Genomic DNA, 14,776 nt, shown 5'->3' with positions numbered 1-14,776 from the left:
CTGTTTTTCGTTGTGCTGACACAGATCTTTTTCTACATGAACCCACTAACTCTCGAGAGAAGGACCACAATCAAAGACGTTTGACACATCCCTCAGAAAGCCTTATTTCTGCTGTTGCTTGGGGTGTGACTCTCGTTGAGAAAATACTTAATGTAGATCGAAAGATGGCAGATTTGATTAAAACTCTAGCAGGGAATTTGGAAAGAGTGATTGAATTTTCTTGGCTTCACAATGTAGGTTGTGGCCATGGCAACATTTTATTGAAGTTTCTCAGACTTCTTTGCCTCATCTGTGTAACTTGGTGATGCACCAAGTACAATAGGGACTTCAAAGAATCTGCTCAACTTCAGCATAAACTAAAAAAACTCAATGTATTATAAGCTTTAATGGTTCCATATCTTCTCAGTAGACTATCCGTGTCAGTCTGACACTAGAAGTTTTACGTTTTATGTAATACTAGCAATTACCCGCGGCTTCGCTCGTGTGGATTTCATAATTTGATCAAAGTAATTGTTCCTCGGCATTGTACTAAGACAATATCTGAAAATTCCTAAAGTACAAAAACTCACCACAAAGTTGAGTTTCATTTACCCCAGAAATTCTTTGTAAACCATGTTTGTGCTATTACCTTTTGGGGTTAAGACGACCATGTAACATAGAACTGCACATGTGAGAAACAGTCTTCTCTCAAGTCGAAAAAATGAATGCGCGTTTATTTATTTTTAAAGGAGATTCCAAAAACCTATTCTCACAACTGTAACATCTACAGTTTTTGAGATATACATAAGAATCCCCATAAAAAGAATTCAACCCCTTGATCAGGCCTTCCCCCACCTACATCTAAGTGTATTTTCCGAACACAAAAATACATGTTTCTTTATTTTTAGAGAAGGTTCCAAATACCAATTTTCACGACCGTGACATCTTCAGTTTTTAAGATATAAGTATCCACATAAAAAATAATTCAACTACTTTTCACTTCTTTTCAACCCCTGTTAACTGCTTTCTCTGAAAACAAAAACGTACAGGTTCCTGTAGTTTTAAAGGACTTTCCAAATACCAAGTTTCTTGTCTCTACCATGTTAAGTTTTTGACATGAAATGTAGATATACCAGTATTCATTTTAAAAATTCACCCGCTTTTCCAATTCTTTCAGTCCCTTAACTGGATTTTCCGAAAACAAAAAAATACGTGTTTCATTACTTTTAAAGGAGATTCCAAATGACAGTTTTCATATCTGTAGTTTGTAACACCTTCAGTTTTTTTTAGATAAATGTAAACTCATAAGAATAATTCAACTTCTTCTTCTTCTTCTTCCCACACCTCTCCCGCCTGAAGTGGACTTTCCGAAAACAAAAATTCGTGTTCTTTATTTTGAAAGGAAATTCAAAACACCAACTTTCATGTCTGTCACAGCTTTAGTTTTTAAGATAAAGTATTCTCATAAACATATTTCAACTCCTTATTTACTTATTTTCAACCCCACACCCGTTATGTCGATTTTCCACAAAAAAAAAAAAAATTGTGTGTTTCTTCATTTTCAAGGAGATTCCAAATACTAATTTTCACATTTGTAACATCTTCAGTTTTTGAGATATAAGTATCCTCACACAAAGAATTCAATTAACTTTTCAATTCATTCACCCTGAATTTTCCAAAGACAAAATAACACGTGTTGCTTTACTTTGAAATAAGATTTGAAATACAGATTTTCAAGCCTCTAACATATTCAATTTTTTGAGATATAAGTATCCTCATAAAAAGAATTCAACTCCTTTTTCACCCCAGCCCGTTAAGTTGACCCCCCCCCCCCCACTCCCAAAATGCATGCTTCTTTATTTTTTAAGGTGATTCCAAATACAAATTTTCCTGTGTGTAACCTTAAGTATTTGAGATATAAGTTTCTCCAGAAAAAGAATTAAATTTTTCACTTCCTTTCACCCTCCCCTTAAGTGAATTTTCAGAAAACCAAAAAAATCATATTTTTATTTATAAAAAGCAAAGCAAAGTCACCTCCGTACAGGCCATGAAGGCCCTTGGAGGAGTGGAAGGTAAAGGTGGTTAGCTCTACGCCCGGCCGCCTTTGCCCCCAGGAATTAACCTGGTACACATTTTTCGTGTAGGCTGAGTGAACCTCAGGGCCATATGCACCTTCTGGAAGTGGAAATCTCGTTTCTTAAATTTCACGACTTCCTGGCGGGGATTCGAACCCACGTCCTTCCGGGTGAACTGATCACGCTTTTACCACCTCGGCCAGGCAGTCCCTTTTTTATTTATAAAGTAGCTTCCAAATGACAATTATCACGAATGTAACGTCTTCAGTTTTGAGATATATGTATCCTCATAAAAAGGAATTAAACTCCTTTTTCACCGCCTCCGCCCCCCAGTTCATTCCCTCCCCCCTCCCCAAATGCGTGTTTATTTTTAAAGGAGATTGAAGTACTAATTTTCACGTCGGCAACATCTTTAGTTTTTGAGATATAAGTATACTCATAAAAAGAATTCAACTAATTTTTCAATTAATTCACCACCCCTTAAGTGGATTTTCCAAAGAAGAAAGATTACGTGTTTCTTTACTTTGAAAGGAAATTCCAAGTACAAATTTTCATGTCTGTAGCATCTTTAGTTTTTGAGATATAAGTATCCGCATGATAAGTATTCAACTCTGTTTCACTCTACCCCCGCCCGTTAAGTTGGTTTCTCCCCACCCCAAAAATGCGTTCATTTTTATTTTTAAAGGAGATTCCGAATACCAGTTTTCATGTTTGTAGCATCTTTATATTTTTTGGTGTATATATACATTCTCATACAAATAATTCGAATAATTTTTCAATTCTTTCACCGCCCCCCCCCTCCCCCCCCCCCCCAACGTTAAGGGTTTTCCTTGAAAACCAAAGAATATGTGTCTCCTTATTTTTAAAGGAGATTCCAAATACCAATGTTCACGTCTGCAACATGTTAAGTTTTTGAGATATACTGTAGATACGCTAATTTTAAAAATTAACCCCCCACTTTATGAAAAAAAATATTTATGTTTCTTTACTCTTACAGGAAATTCAAAATACCAGTTGTCAAATCTGTAATATTTACGTGTCTGAGATAATTTGCAGATATAGTCTCTTTAAAAATTCAGCCCGTTTGTCACTGCTGTTCACCCACTATTCATCGGATTATCCAAAAACGCAAAAATACATGTTTCTTTATTTTCAAAGGAGATTCCATATACCAATTTTCATGTCTGTAACATCTTTAGTTTTTGAGATATAAGTCTCCTTATAAAAGGTGTTCAATCATTTCCCCCCCCCCCCTTTTTACTCCCCTTAATGAGATTTTCCTAAAATAAAAAAATACGTGTTTCTTTGTTTTTAAAGGAGATTCCAAATACGAATTTTTACGTCTGTAAACTTTTAAGTTTTGAGATATAGATATCCTCATTTTAAAATTTAACCCCCCTTTTTATCCCCTTAGCGACAGAATATCCAAAACTCCTCCCTTAGCGAGCACCTACATATTAATATGAATGTATCCCCAAAATTTCATTTCTTTATGTCAAGTAGTTTTGGCTCGGCGATGATGAATCTGTCAGTCAGTCAGTCAGTCAGTCAGTCAGTCAGTCAGTCAGTCAGTCAGTCAGTCAGTCAGGACAAGTTCTTTCATATATATAGATATGTATTTCACCATGGGATGCTCCTGAAGGTTCTTTATGCCTGGAATTCATATTTTAGAATGTTCAATTCCAGAGAAATACAGTTCCCTTGAAGTTCCACACCCTGTTCTAGTGATTAGATGAGTGGTGGTGGTGGTGATGGTTGTGATTATTCTCTTTTAGTGAACTACAACTGGGCAACCATCCAAATTTTGAAGAGTATATTATCAGCTTTATCAACTTAACACTCACTTGGCAGTGTTATGTTTTGGTTTCCCTTGTGGCAATTTAATTAAAAGGAACCATTAAAGAGAAGAAATGCATTGAAGTGATATTTTCTTCTCTTTGATACTGTTCTTACAGTTCCTTCATGGCTACAGATATATTCATAAACAGAGAAGAAGCCAGCAACTTTATACTTTTATGTGACTGGTGATATGATCACACCCATGAGACCTCGAGTTCTTCTTTGAATCCAGACCCGAGGAACATGACTTTCCCTATAAATAAATCACATGCTCATTGAACACAGTTACAGTTGTCACGTTCATACAGTCATATCATTTGGTTGTAACAAATCTTTGTGAAGTGCTGTGAAGTGTTTTCAAAACATAAATGTTCTATAGAAGTGGTACTATGAATACTATTATTTCCCACTTATGTGAATTTTGTGCAGGAATATTGTAGTTTGATATGTATTAATCAAACTTATCATTGTAAGGCCCTCCGCACATGGGTTGACGGTTTTCCAACGCGAGTTTGAAACCGGTTGCACAACCAACCGTTTGGCAACCCTTCATGTGTAGGAGAGTGGGTAGCCTCACATGGGTTGACGGAAACAGGACCGGTTTGAAATCAGTTTCCAAGTGGTCACGTGCAATTGTGTTTTCAGGGTCGTGAAACAGTTTCAGTTGCATGGTTGCAATGTAGAATTGTTGAAAATGTATTTTACAGCATAGATAATCTTGACATTTTTGAAGTGTTGTTTGTTGATATTTGAAATAAATGATCAGGCGTGGAATATAAAATTCATTGAAGAGGTGGAAAAGCGTGAAGTTCTATATAATTATAATCTTCCTGGGTATTCCAGGCAAGACATCACTGAAAAAGCATGGCAAGAGGTAGCAGCCAAACTAAAAATGACAGGTATGTAGTGGTATTTATTTATTTTGTTAGGTATTTATTTTACAACACACATGAGCTCATCAGATATTTCCTTATCCCCACTATTGATAAACTTCTCATAAAGATTCTCACTGTCAATCTAACCTGAAATTTCCTTAATATTGATAATAGGGAATATTATGTAATAATATTCCCTATTATTCCCTATTTGTGGTACAGTGTATTTCCACAGCCAGGGTAGAGGTGCATGAGGAGAAAGAAAATAGTTTGCCAAATAATTCCTTAAAGTAACTGCTGAAGAACTGTCATGTATTACAAGTTGTCTTGTCATGTTGATATGTACTCCCACTATCTCATTATCGTCTTCCCTTTCTGGTGGCCTGTAAGCAATCCCCTCTTGCTTACGTACAAAGTTGTGGAGGATGCAAGCAGTTTTTACAATATCAGTCACTGTTCCTGGTGTTTGACATAGTATGGGCCCATTCAGTACAGCAAATTTTTCTGCTGCCATTCCAAAGGCACATTCAATAGTTTTCCTTTCCCAGCTCAATCTGTAATTAAAAATTCTTTTCACATTGTCTAGGGTACGTTTTGCATAGGGCCTCATGAAACTGCGTGACAATGGGAACGCTTCATCTCCCACAAAGCAGTAAGGAAATGGACAGTTAGTTTCATCGTATCTCAACGGGGAAGGCAAAGGAATATCAAAGTCCCCTTGGGTCAACCAGAATTTCACTGCGCTGGTGTTAAAAATACCTCCATCACTGTTTTGTCTGGCGTTACCTGGTTCAATGATTGTGAAAAGTCCATGTGCATCACAGCACGCCAAGAGGACGGTAGAATGGCAGAACTTGTAGTTGTAATTTTGTGAACCGGTATCTAGAAATTTCTGTATTCGGATATGCTTCCCATTCACAGCCCAGATGTAGTTGGGAAGGTTCCATATCATCTCAAAACGATCATCAATTTTTTTCCTTGATCCCCTGTAGGTACAGGCATATACATTTCATTCAATACATCCCAGATTTTTTTTGTAGTATCTTTAACAATGGCTCCGACTGTGGTCTGCCCTCTTGCAAAACATAAAGAAAGTGACACAAAGGTACATCTGGTAGCCAAGTACCTGTAAAGAAGGAAATAAATCAAATATAAAAATGGAAAAACATAATTTATGTATTTATTTATTAATTTTAGAATCACTGTATTTGAACATTATGTAATTGTATTCATTTCATTGATTTCAGTGGCTGAGTGCAAAGAGAAGTGGCATAATCTTTGTACAGTGTTTATATGCAAACTGAAACCTCCACCAAGTGGATCCGGAGGAAAGAAAATAGCATAGTATTTGGCAGATGCCTTGCAGTTTTGTGTGCCATTCATAAAAGTGTTGCCTCCTCCCTCGTCCATAAATTTGCCACAAATACCACAGCATGAATTGACATACAACATATTGGAAAATTCAGAAAGATGTGAGGATGGTAGCGATCCACTGGAGAATTCATCAGACATAGTGCAGTCTTCACAAGCACCATGACTTCTGAACCAAGTAACATCCACCCCAGCATCACCTGAAAGAAAAGTCCTGCCGTAAAAGACTCAAAAGAAAAGCCTGAAGGTCAAGAATAAATCAGCAGCAGATGCAGATAATTGTGTGGCTGAATATTACAAAGCCAAAAAAGCAAGAATGGAAACACCTGCTAATGTAGCTGCTACTAGCTCTCATAAAATTGTAAGGAAAGAGGCTATCAAAATGTTTCTACCAAGCTTGATACCTGAAATAGAAGAGTTTACTGATTCTAAAATTAAACTATTCAAACGCAAAATGTTCCGTGTTATTGATGAGATATCATCCCCAACACAGGACCACTCTTCACCATTTATCACAATTGTCCCACCACAGTTGGATTCTACGCATGCCTCTGGCATTTCGCATACATCTGAGGCTTCACATGCCTCTGCAATTCCTCCAGTTTCAGAGCCATTACAGGCACAAGCATCGCCGGTACAGGAGTTTTTTTTCAACTTTACAGGGGGTCACAACTCTATCTATTACGACATTCCTTAAAATATGAACAGAAAGTGTGTTCCTTATTTTATATTTTACTGTAAGTCTATTTCTTTAAAGTGTCATCTTTCTGTAAATTTCATGAATGGTATTTTTTGTTTGAACCAAAATAATGAGTAATAAATAATAATAATAATAAATAAAGCTTACCTCAAAGTTATTAATATTCTTTCTTCTGCAGTCACACACTCCCTCATATTTGTGTCCATCTTCTGCATGGTGGGAGCAACCCTATTTACCAATTCCAGATAAGAATCTTTGGATATTCTGTAAAATGCTATAAATTTGCAGTCCATTTGTTCAATTGTACTGCTGCTATGAACAGCCTGCACTTGATATTTCTCTCTATATAAGGATGGCGCCAATATTCCCTTTGTACTGCTCTTTGTAATCTGTGGTATTGATAATGGTCAACTATGTCTTCATTTGAACTGCTTGACATGTTGTCAAAACCAACTTCAAAAACAGGTACTAAACACGATCACCACACTCTTTACTACTATGTACGGTACTACGAAACTGTCGACTGATTCAGATTCAGTCACGTTCGTGTGCGGACGAAGAACATCAATAAATTGCAAACTGATTGCAGAATGGTTTGACGTGCAACCGGTTCCAAACTCATGTTGCAAAACAGTCAACCCATGTGTGGAGGGCCTAAGTGTCAAAATTGCCATGTGAAAGGTCGGGGATGTGTGAAATTGTGTTTCTGATACTTTCAAAAAATGTTCACATTAACATTGGTTAAAATTTTAGTTGCCCAGCAAATTGTCATGTATTGTTTACTAACTGTTGTGCTGAAGATGTATACAAATGTACTATATTCAAGACATTGTTTACTGTTGTGCTGAAGATGCATACTGATGTACTATATTCAAGACATTGTTTACAACTTATCACAAAATTTACCTAAATATGCTTACTGTACCGGGAAATGATTGTGGGGTTTGAGCACGGGAAGGATCTCAGGTAGTATTCGGTGTTTTTTGGAGCAGGTACAGAGATGGATAGTATTGCAGGGCGAATAATAGATGGTAATTTTTTTTTTGTAAAATTTATTAACAATATTCATAGATATATCACCCTGCAATCTGAATTGAAGAGCTCAAGTTTGTAGTTAATATTTGCCAAAAATGTAAAATAAAAGATTTATGTTGTGATTTTCTTGACGTTTGTTTGCTTGAGAATATCAAAAAAATAATTATTGCTCTTCCATAAATCATGAACAACCTACAGTCTTTCCAATTTAAATGTAAACACAAAATATCACTTTGCACCTTGGATCAGTTCATTATTTATGGTGCTGACCTAGAGTCTTTCTAATTTTTAAACCACAAAATGAACACACTCTTGTCATGGAAAGTTTGATAAATTAATAAAATATTTGGTCTCTTGCTGAATGTTTCTCAGTTCGTTTGAATCAAAAAAAAATTAGTAAAGCACTTGAAAATCCTAAAGTTCATCTAGGTAATGTGAATTCAAATTAATTAATAACTTTGAAAATGAATTTATAGCAAAATCTGAACTTTGTTTAAATGACAATAAAATTATGAATTGATATCCACACGAAGCACTTGTAATGGCACTGTACTGGACTAAGTGCTTTGTAAAATGTCAGTCAGCTGTGATTACTCACTCAGAATACGAGAAGATCTGCTTACAAGTGTTGGAGTTGGAGACTTGGTGTCTGGAACATTCCGCGGAGTGCGGGAGAAGACTCGTAGTCAGCACCGGCGATGTTCAGTGAAGATACCACGTCAATCTCCCTCCAATGTCCCTCGATAGGTACCATAACTGAAGAAACCATGTAAATCCCTCGTTGGAAGCGACGTTTGATGTAGCAGGATCTCGTAGTACTTTTGCCAAGATTTCCATTGTTCTTGGTGGAAATATCGGAACACGGAAAGTTCAATTGGCACTACTGAATTCACAAATATCACGGATATTAATACTACACACCGTCGTAATGCACAGTTCTATTCTTACACTGATTTTATGGTGTTGAATTAACATTCACAGTCCATGCTGCAGAAAACACACTTCTTATAGACACAGTTCATGGGTTTGAGAATTAACACAGTTCATAATCGTCACTAATTATGTCTGAAATATGATTGTAAAGTAATAAACATAGTCCATAAGCACCTGAAAATGTGATTTGTAACAGTCTCTATCACAATCTCTGAACAAATATTATTCGCAGATTAAGGCGATTTTATGGTTGTATTTGCACCACACTAGTCTGTACTATTTAATATTATTGTAAAAAGTCCTTAATGTTCACTGGGTTTCTCACAGTGGTGATCAAAAGATCGAGAAAGTGCACAAGGAAAATAGTTAAGTTTTGCCCTGTTATGGGACGAATGTTGAGTAAATAAAGTTACACACAGTTCACTGATATATTATCGAAAAAAAAATATGTCTTAGACTGATTGAAGTGGTCTTAAATTATTATTTCAGTTTACCACATGTAGAGATTTTAGGATATTGTCACAGTTCAGAATTATATGGCATTAGTACAGTTCACGGTGTTGTATAAAAATATTGGACATTTCACTTCTCACTTCCAATTATAGCTTCACCTTTTTAATAAATTCACAAGTATTACGATAATTCACCGTGAGAAACGTCTAGAATCTTACCATCGTCGCGGCGTGGCGGAAACTTTACGTACAGTACGAAGTTCTTTTACTATTTCAACAGCGTTCGAGTACGGCCACGATTATGTCCTCACGAATCACGACGGAACATACTTTCTGCACACACTGTGCACACAGGACTCTGTACACGTGACTGGTTATGGCATTTTTTTTATTATTATTTATTTATTTTATTTATTTATTTATTTATTTATTTATTTATTTTATTTTTTTACAAGTTTTCATTCCCCACCCTGAAGGGGTGGGGCGGGCCACCTAGAGAGTGTCGCCCTCTCTCTGGCCAGGAGAGGTGACAGGTTGAGAAGAAGTGAGAAAAGAGGGAGATGGGTAAAATGCGGTATGAGTAAGTAATGGAGATGAGAATAAAGGACGTGCCGGTTATCGAGTGCTTTAGTGACAGATTTACAAAGACAGATGGGCTATGTGCAAGGTGTGGAGGTTAGAGTGGTGTGTTTGGGTGGAGATGAAAGGTTAGAAGTTGGAGGGTAGCGGTGAGATTACAAAGGGAGGTAGTGAGAAGACGAAGGAGTTCGAACGTCGGAAGGGGTGTAGTGAAGAAACTTGTCGGGGGAAGGGGTGGACAGACCGGTTGACGACGTTCGAAGGGAGGAGGGGCTGGCCGGGGGCGACGAGACGTGTTTAGAAGGGAATGGCGAAGTGGTAGGGGCAGTGAACGAGAGGGTTCCACTGTATACCAATGGCGATAGATAGTTGCTCCGTTTTGAATAAGATGGTGTACGTCGTTCGCAGTTGGAAGGTGTAGTCTGACCAGGTATGTAGGACCGGAGGTGTTCTGGATCCTGGACGCACGGCGGGCGGGGACACCAGCTGCTTGAAGTTCCCGGAGTATTTCCCGTGCTGAGATTTTAGGGTCGATGCCGCCAATCAACGGAGGAGTATGGAGACAATGTGATGGACGAGTCGTCTGTTCGGCGCTGGTGTCGCAACTTCAACCTGGGGAGGGGGAATACACACGACGAGGAGCATTCAGGGAGACTATCTGTCATTACAGACCAACTGCTGAGCACAGTAGACGAATGCATGAGGAACGATCAGCACGTCACAATTGATGAACTCTGTGAACATTTTCCTAATGTGTCTCAAAAACAATTGTTCATGAAATCGTCAAAGACCATCTGCATTATTCAAAAATCTGTGCAGGGTGGGTCCCTCGCATACTTACAGAGGAGCACAAAACCAAGCGTATGGCTGCAGCACTGACGTTTCTGGGACGTTATTCCGATGAAGGAGACTCTTTCCTGACTCGCATCATTACTGGGGACAAAACATGGGTTTGTTATGCATCACCTGAGAGTAAATGACAGTCAATGGAATGGCATAATGCTCATTCAGCAACCAAACCAAAAAAAATTCAAGACAGTTCTGTCCACCAGGAAACTCATGGCAACCGTTTTCTGGGATCGCCGAGGTGTACTGCTCATTGATTTTATGACCCGTGGAGACACAATTAATGCTGATGCATATTGTGAAACATTAAAGAAATTACGGCGGGCAATACAAAATCGACGACGAGGTCTATTGTCTACAGGCGTCATTCTCCTTCATGACAATGCCAGGTCTCATGCAGCTGCGATAACACAACAACTTTTGCAGCAATTCAAGTGGTAAACCTTCGACCATCCCCCGTATATATCCCGGACTTGGCCCCTTCGGATTTTCATCTCTTTACGAAGCTTAAAGACTTTCTGGCAGGAAAAAGATTTGACAGCGATGAAGAACTTAAATGAGCCGTGACTACATATCTCAATATGCTGGCGGTGGAGGACTATGACGCTGGAATACAAAAACTCGTCCCATGTTATGACAAATGCCTAAATTTGCTTAGAGATTACGTGGAGAAGTAGTGTAAAGTATGCTCTTTCCAATAAAAATGTGTATATTTGTTAATATTTACTCCTGTGTCTTTATTGCACAAACGGGTACCACTTTCTGGATGGCCTTCGTATAACACTTTACAAATAAAAGTATTTATAAAATCCTCTTATCAATACTAATCAACTCATCTGTTAGATGAAACAAAGTCTATACATGTTTCAGCCTATTCTCAAGGCCATCTTCAGTAGCAGAACAATTATTACGTAACACAAATTAAAAATCTTGATGAAGTGAAATGACAGTGATCATGATTAATGAATTAAAAACATATTGAGGTACAAAGTCCTCTTGTCTGATGGGTCATTCTTGATTATCAAATAAAACTTGCTGACTGTTAAAATGAGAACACTGTGTTAAGCAGTGTAGTGAGACCATCAATACCATGGATTAAAACGTGGCAAAATAAGGCAAACCAATCATCCAACATTATGAAACGATAATCAAGAATGGGACTGCTAGATTGAGAAGATATTGAGAATGCTGCTGTTCTAAATCTTTAAATTTCATCTGTGTTTTACCTTCTCACAGGCTTTTCGCCTGCACGTTATGTCAGGCTTGGTTTCCTCAAACTCTTTTGCTCCCATTCCCCTCCTAGCCAATTTGATCTGATGAGTTTCTACAAAGATAGATTTTCTGCCTGAATTTTCAACAGTGATTTCATCCTGTTTTGTATTGTTACAAAACCAATGTTTTGTAAACTAAGAGGTCTGCAACCTCACTATGTGCACTTGTTGTTCATTTCCATTGTTTTCATTTCTTTTTTCTCCTTAGGTTAACACAGTTTTTAGTTTCAATTATGTTTTGTATCAACCCCTGTTTCACTGAATTTTATTGCAGTGAATTGTTTTTTGCTCTACATGATGATGTAAATATTGTATATTGTGCTAATTTTGTTTCCGTCTAGGCTCTCTTTTGTTTTTTCATTTGTTTCTTCATTATGTTTTTTGGCATTTTTAGCTTGTATTAAATAAATTATTTCAACCCCCCCCCCCCCTTTTTCACTGAAGATGGCTCAAACGAGCCGAAATATGTTTGAATTTGATTACTCCATCTAATGATATATAACCATTGAATTAGGAGGATACATTCAATTTTTCACCTTTGTAAAGTGAAAGCCGTTAATACAGAATGATTCTAATATCTTGTAAAGGAATGATAACTATAAATAAAGGAATCATACTCCTTTCCATATTACAAAAGGATCTGCTTTGCAATGACGGACTTCAGAAGTCAGCTTTCCAATAGAGCTCAGAATGTGGTGGAAGTCCTAACAGACAGATAGACCAGAACATAAAAGTGGAATCAAGAACTACCGGTACTACCAAGTTTAGATATCATAATGGTCTAAAGCTAGTTTATTACACAGGTAATCAAGTTAGTCCAAAACAATCCAAATAAGTTCAGTATCTTTAAACAGCTAAGCAGTGGATTATATAAAATTTCATGTTCTTTTCCTAGAACTTGGACATAAAAATAATCTTGTATAACCATCCTCTTTCCCATAAAAATTCAAAAACTGATTTCTTGTACCCCCGTGCAGAGACTACTCAGTACCTCTCATCGAAGTCAGATGTGACTATCCCCACAACGTCCGCCTCTGTAGCATAACCGTTAGTGCTACTGACTGCCACCCTCAGAGGTACAGGTTCAATTCCTGGTACTGCCAAGGAGAGCTGGTATGTGGTTAAAACAGTAGGCCTACACTCAACTCACCTCCATGGAATGTTTCCCAGAAAAGGGCTGCACCACCTCAGAGCGAGGACACGAGATTACTTTAATTCATTCCTATAGTGAAGCAGAGGTTTAGTTGGCTGGCTACTCAATGGTATTCAGTACCAGTAGTTCAAAAACATTGCTAAAGGAATACCAGAAGTTTTGAAATAGGTTATATGCTCCACTACTCACAAATATTCTATTGATAAATATTTAGTTTCTTCTCATTCAGTGGTTCAGATTTTGTCTCAACAGACCCAGATACCCCTGTCATTTAGTAACTCCTGCTTAAGTAGTATGATAATCATACAAATCACTTAAATGTGATGTATCCATCTGAATGGTCAGAAGCCTCAGATGCATGATATGGAGAAAAAAGTGTCTGGTGTTTGTGTGATCAATTTAACATTCAAGATTCAAGTAAGATAATTAGAACTTATAGACAGTACAAGTAATGAATCTCATTGTAGACCGTATTGGACATCAGAATATGAACATTAAAACAAGAAAGTTAACACTACCTTTCCAATACTTATCTTTCCTTATATTTAGGCTTTAGGCTAAGATTTATTTTCGGCTGATGATGCTTACGACTGTTAAGCGAAACATGTCCCATCTTACAACGCCTGTTCCTAAATATCAGGAAAGATAAGTATTGGAAAGGTGGTGTTAACTATTATTCTTGTTTTAATGTTCATACTTATAGACAGTACAAGAAATATATAATTCAGATGACCTGCTCCCCCTTTTGTTGACAGTTAACACTATGGTAATATCTACAGCAGAGTGTGAACAATCCTTCAGTTCAATGAATGAAAATGTGACTAATCCTGACTTCTGGAAAAGAGAAATAACAAAACCTCACCCCTGTGAATCTATGTGGAAAATACTGAAATGGGAGTTACATCTGGTGGATGCTTCTATGCCTCACTCTGGAAGTCCATCATGAGGCTTCTACACCATCTCTAAATACTCTATTATGTATGTCCAAACATATTTCGAAAAGATATATATGTGATACCTGCTCAGAGGCCAAAGAGTTACTGGCTGATATTTTATCGAACTTGGATCAACCGTAGCATCCAATCATCATATACCTCGTCTGACTCATTGGCTGAATGGTCAGCGTACTGACTACTAGGGTGTAGGTCTACTCTACCTGGCATGCTGGAGGGGTTCTATTGTGATGATGATGAGCCTGGTACGTCATAATTCCATACATAACACATCATCCATAATGGTACAGTATCCATCACCTGATATTCCTAGCAAGAATACTTGAAACACTTTACAACTACAATCTCAACTCCAATTTTGATATCACTGACAACACTTTCATTAATACTATTAAGGATTGCTCATATCTTCAGAAATATATCAATAACATAATTGATAATTACCCTCTAAACAATCCTTTCACTCCTGCTGATATTCGCATCACCCAATCTTGTACTTGTAACACTTCCCCTAGACCAAATGACCTATAACCTCTCTTGCTTGCCACACATTATAACTTCAAACTTTGGAGATGTATCATACCTGTTTGGTGGTGTGGCCAACATGTCCAAATGTTTCATTTCATCAGCATTTCTAGGATATCCTGTAAGCACCCATCCTTTGTAACTGTTGTCCAATTCTTGAAGACAATCCTTAATTTAAGAAAAGGCAAAG

This window comes from Anabrus simplex, chromosome 3 (genome assembly GCF_040414725.1).
Source record: "Anabrus simplex isolate iqAnaSimp1 chromosome 3, ASM4041472v1, whole genome shotgun sequence".
NCBI lineage: Eukaryota > Metazoa > Arthropoda > Insecta > Orthoptera > Tettigoniidae > Anabrus > Anabrus simplex.
This window is presented reverse-complemented; position numbering follows the sequence as displayed.